Consider the following 6,000-nt stretch of genomic DNA (forward strand, 5'->3'; position numbering starts at 1 on the left):
TCACTATGCCATTCTGGTATATTTCCAGCAGGGATCAAAGCCGGAAATATAAATTTAGGAATATTCAATATATGGATGGACTTTAAAGCAATGGTATGAAATGAGATCAACTAGGGAGTAAATGTAGGCTATGATTTCTTCATGATGATACAATGATTTTACAAACTATTTTGAGAAACTAAGCTGAGAATAACTAACTCACAGAATGCTAGTTAGCCTGAAACAAAAGCCTTTTCTCCCTTTTCCCTGGTAATACAGTAAGCCACTTAAGAATTACATTTCTGCCCAGCAGCTGTGGCTCAGTGGTTGAGAATGGACCTATTAGCCAGGAGGTCATACTTCAATTCTTGGTCAGGGTACATGCCCAGGTTGCAGGCTCACTTCCCAGTGGGGCATATGCAGGAGGCAGCCTATCAGTGTTCCCTCTCATCATGGATGTTTCTATATCTCTCTCCCTCTCCCTTAATCTCGGAAATCAATATATACCCTTACTAATAAAAGCCTAAGTGGTGAGCACGCCATGATGCCGTGATGCCCTCACACCATCACAGGATGGCTGCACGCACAGCAGGCACGCGCAGGTGGGTGGGGCTGGGCTTGATACTGCGTGTGTGGCACAGAGCCTGCCTGGAAGTCCCGCATCCTCCCAGTTCCGCGCATGGAGACAGGAGGAGGCGGGTCTCCCGGCTCCATGAAGTGAGGCCTGCCTGAGGGTCTGGCGAGGTCTGCCTTGGGGTCCTGATTCCTCCTGGCTCCACACGGCAAGGCCTGCCTGGGGGTCTGGCGAGGCCTGCCTGGGGGTGCTGGGGATCCCACCTCCCAGATCCATGCGGCATGGAGGTGGGACTCCCAACTCCCATTTGGGGCAATCCATTGAGGAGCCCTGGGAGGGTGGTGGGGCCTACCTCCTTGGGGCGATGGATCACAGGGCTCCCACACTGTGACAGTGTACAGGCCAGGCTAGGGAACCCCCCCCACCGAGTACATGAATTTCATGCACCAGGCCTCTAATATATATATATATATATATATATATATATATATATATATATATATAATCTCTCCTATCTAATAATAGAGAAACATGGTAATTAACCATAACTTCGCTACCCTTCCCATTGGCTAATCAGCGAGATATGCAAATTAACTGCCAACCAAGATGGCGGCCAGCAGCCACACAGCTGAAGCGAACATGAGGCTTGCTTGCTCCAGTGATGGAGGAAGCCAAGGTTCCCCGCCTGCCGCAGCCCAGCTCTGAGCTCTGGATGCAACAATGTTGCAATTATAGAGGCTAAACAAACCCAGAAAGCTGCTTTCAGCTGCCAGCGGGCTCAGAGCTTAGAGCGCCAGTGATGGCAACAGAGTTTCAATTATAGAAGCTAAACAAACCCAGATACCTGCTTTCAGCCAGCAACGGCCTCAGAGCTGGAGCCAGCTCTCAGCTCCAGTGACAGCTATAGAAGGTAAATAAATCCCAGAATAAAAAAAAAGAAAAAAAAAAGAGGCTGGGAGCTTCAGTCGCCCACCAGCCTGAAAACGGCCCTCAGCCCCTCACCCAGACTGGCTAGGCACCCCAGTGGGGACCCCCACCCTGAAGGGCGTGTGACCAGCTGCAAACAGACATCAGGCCATCATACAGGCTGGCCAGGCACCCAAGCGGGACCCCCACCCTGATCCGGATCACACTTCAAGGCAAACCAGCTGGCCCCCACCTGTGCACCAGGCCTCTATCCTATATAATAAAAGGGTAATATGCAAACTGACCCTAACAGCAGAAAGACTGGGAATGACTGGTCACTATGACACACACTGACCACCAGGGGGCAGACGCTCAATGCAGGAGCTGCCCTCTGGTGGTCAGTGTGCCCTCACAGCGGGGAGCTCTGCTCAGCTACAAGCCAGGCTGATGGCTGCCAGTACAGTGGTGGTGGTGGGCACCTCTCCTGCCCCCTCAGCAACACTAAGGATGTCCGACTACAGCTTAGGTCTGCTGCCTGCTGGCAAGTGGGCATCCCCTGAGGGCTGCTGGGCTGCCAGAGGGATGTCTGATTGCCATCTTAGGTCCAATCCCCCAGGGAGGAGGCCTAAGCCAGCAAGTGGTCACCCCCGAGGGGTTCCAGACTGTGAGAGGGCACAGGCCGGGCTGAGGGACCCCCTACCCCTGAGTGCACAAATTTTTGTGCACTGGGCCTCTAATATATATATATATATAAAAGAATTATATTTCCCAGCCTCTCTAAATGCTAGGTGTGACTATGTGACCAAATTTTCACCAATGGAATGTGAGTGATACAGTCTCCTATGAGTCTGGATGCCCATCTCTTTTATAGTAAAGAAAGAATTAACTTCTATCTTATTTAAGCCACTATATTTGAATTTTTTAGCAGCTTAAGCCTTACTTTGCCATTCATGAAGCATATTTAATTATTTCTTATGCTCAACTAAACTTATCTACATTGTCACTTATTGTATTCATTTTTATTGGTTTTATTAGCATCTCATTGATTTTTTAGCATTACTTATGTGGGTATAGTTTTCAAAAAATATTAGGTTACTAGTGTTCCAAGAAATAAAGTAATGATGTTATCTTGCAAAATATTAATGAACATTTTCTTCATGTGCTTGTGATTCTTTTCAGTCCTTGCATCAATTAATTCTTGATGCTAACGTTTAAGAAAAAGCTAATGTGGTTGTCCTCATTTCACTGAAGAGGAAACTGAAGTAGAGATATTAAATTATTCGCCTATAGTAGCAAACCAAGTTAATGGAAAAGGTGGAAGTAAAATCTAATTATCTCACTTCTGTTTTTATTGAACTATTGGATTATAAGTCCCAACCAATTAAATACATGACACAAGAGCTAAGAAGAAGCATAACCTTTTTATCATGTAGATGGTCTCAAAAACTGCCATCAGCACTTTGTAAGATGTTTCTTAACATTTAAAAAATAAATTTTATTGACATTATTTACTAAGTTTACATATATAGAGACATAGACAGATAAATGAAAACATGGAATATATTTTTAAAGTAGAAAGTTTCCCACATATATAAAAAATGTATATATATGGATATATTTTCTACCAGCCCTTTCTCTATCCACATCACTAATCTTTTAATTTTCACATATTCATGATCAAATATAAATTCAGACGGCATCTTAGTGTTTCTCAGCACAAGTGAAATTCAAAAGAAATCCATTGGGTGGAGTTGTACTATAACTTAACATTTCAAAATGTTTCTCAACTTTCTCTCTTTAACATTTTCCCAGGCTTTATATAGCTTATGGCTAAAAAATATCTGCTATTTGAATATTTTATTCCTACCTTAAACTGGAGATTTTGGCTTAGACATTATTTTCTTTTCTGATTCATCAGGTACAAGCCACGTGCACATGAACACAATTTCATATTTAATAATCCTGTCAAAGAATATGGCTGCTTATTATTAAAAAATATGAACATTAATGAGACTAAATAGAAAATAACAATTGATGTGAGAAAAATGCTGTACTGTCCTTTTATCTCTCCAATTTAAATTTTCACTGCCATCAAAAAGAGAGGTAAGCATCTGATATTTCAATTCCTGTGAGACAAAATGCTGCGTGTCCAAAATAAGCAAGTATTCATTAATGTTGATTCATTCTAAAAGGCGGTACAGAAAGCTGCCAAAAGGTTGACATATACTTGGGGAACTAGCTTCCCAGGAAAAGGTCTGTACCTGCATACACAATCAGGCAATCTGTCTCTGGCAGAATTTCTGACTTAAGTGTCCATAAATATCTAAGGCTCTATCCTAGAAAATCTGATTTTCTCAATCTGAGATAGACCCCAAGAATCTGTACATTTTACAAGCATTTGCAGTGGTCAAGGATCATTTATGGAAGCACCAACCTGAGCAAAGGGCCCAGAAGATGGGGATCTTGCCATCTGTTAGTTCTCAGTCTTGAACCACAGAAGGAAATAGAGGCAGATTAAAACTAACCTCGTTCAATTATCCCTCTAATTCCAATTCATTCACCCTTTGAAGGGAGGCATAAAATGTTCTTATTTACTCCCTAGGACTCATGCCTCAATCCTCTCAAAAGAGGATTGTACCAGTTACTTAAGCCACTTAGAAGAATGGAGTTCAAGACTGTGGTGGGACAATGATGAGGTAGAAAGATTTCTAGATTGGACTAGATGGATATTTTATTTGGCTCATTAAGAATTACTAAATTTCTTCCTTAAGTGGAAGAATATTTCACTTTTGGTCTCATGTTTTGGATGTAATAGTTATCAATTTTGGTACTAGCTGGTTTTACCTGCAATACTGTACTGGTCTTTTTATACAGGAATAAGGTCATGAACTTTTATTTATTTACTTTTTAACTTGGGTGTACAATAAGAGGAGGCAGAGCTGCCAGTGTAAGAAAAGCAGCCGGTACCATAGAAAGATCATAAAGAATCCCGAGATCTGATTTTGAATATTAATGTACATAGAGTAGCTAAGAAAAAATTGGCAGGTTCTTAACATCCATAAGTTTTCCATTAGTATAATATCAAAACTAGTGGGTTACCAACTTTATCAGGTTGTGATGAGCTTCACAAGCGAACACACAATTAAAATACTCTATAAACGGCTAAGTGTCTTGACAATCACAATAACCTTGTTTCTAATGATGCACTCTCACTTCCAAGTCACGATCCAAAACACCACTGGCTGTAAACTGCATACAAATTGAGGGTTGATAATCTGTCAAAACCCTCACTAATGATAAATTAAATCAATACTGAGCACACTCTCTATTCTCAGGGTAATTTCAATCCCGACACAGTCGTGAAAGATACGTTCCTTGTGCTCCAGGTGGTTACATAGAATCATGGGATGTGTTTCCCTGGCTCTATGTAGGCTGCTCCTCAGTGCCTTCTATTGCTGAGTATGCAGTTGACCCTTGAACATGTGCGGGTTGGGTGCATAGACCCCCTCCACACACACACAGTGGAAAGTGTATGTATAACTATTGACTCCCCAAAACCTTAACTACTAAGGGCCTACTTTTGACCAGAAGCCTTACCTACAGCATTATAAATAGTCAATTAATTCATCTTTTGTATTTATTTGTGTTACTAGAGGCCCAATGCATGAAATTCATGCAAGAGTAGGCCTTCCTTTCCCCGGCTGCCAGCACCAGCTTCCCTCTGGCACCCAGGACCCAGGCTGGCTTCCCTCTGGCCCTGGCTTTTTCTGGTCTAATTAGCATATTATCCTTTTATTATTATAGATATTCTGTATTCTTACAATAAAGTAAAATAGATAAAAGAAAAACTTAATAAGAAAATAATAAGGAAGAAAATATATATTTACAATATTTATGGGGGAAAATGCACAAATAAGTGGACCCACACCAAGGTCAAATGTATAAATGAATAACTATGGAAACAAAGTCTGTCTGCATGGCTGTACTAGTAAGCCTAGGTGATTGAGAGAACCAAGACTCCTGTCGTACACAACTCCAGGGGACATCATTAACTTTCAAGTATGCCTTAATGGCATGTAACAGAACTGTAAGAATGAAGCTCGCATGACCAATTTCAAGGCCAGGGCAGAAGGCTCTTAACAGTGTCAAAGATAGAAATGATAGGAAGAAAATAGTTTTAAGGACGGTAATCTTATAGGCAGAGTGGAGTAGTGTAAAGAACACTGGATTAAAATGGTGGGAAAACTGGAATTGTTAATATAGAAGAAAGAGAAGTCATCAAAATGGATAAAGATCGCTGAGGGAGAATGCATCAAAATATAACAGAGATAAGGTTGAACCTAGGGCAAGGCTAATGGTCAGAATTAGCGAGGTAGGGGGTGGAAATAAGTGAAAGAAAAAGAAGTGAGAGAGGTAATTCAACTGATGCAATGCTTTGAAATCCAAGAGAGGGAAAAAAAAGAGCAAATGTGTCTAATGGGCAGAGAGAATAGAGGTCTTCAGACAATGAAAGATGAATGCAGGGCCTGGATAGTGACTAT

This window comes from Myotis nattereri, assembly GCF_964212035.1.
Source record: "Myotis nattereri genome assembly, chromosome: 3".
Lineage (NCBI taxonomy): Eukaryota > Metazoa > Chordata > Mammalia > Chiroptera > Vespertilionidae > Myotis > Myotis nattereri.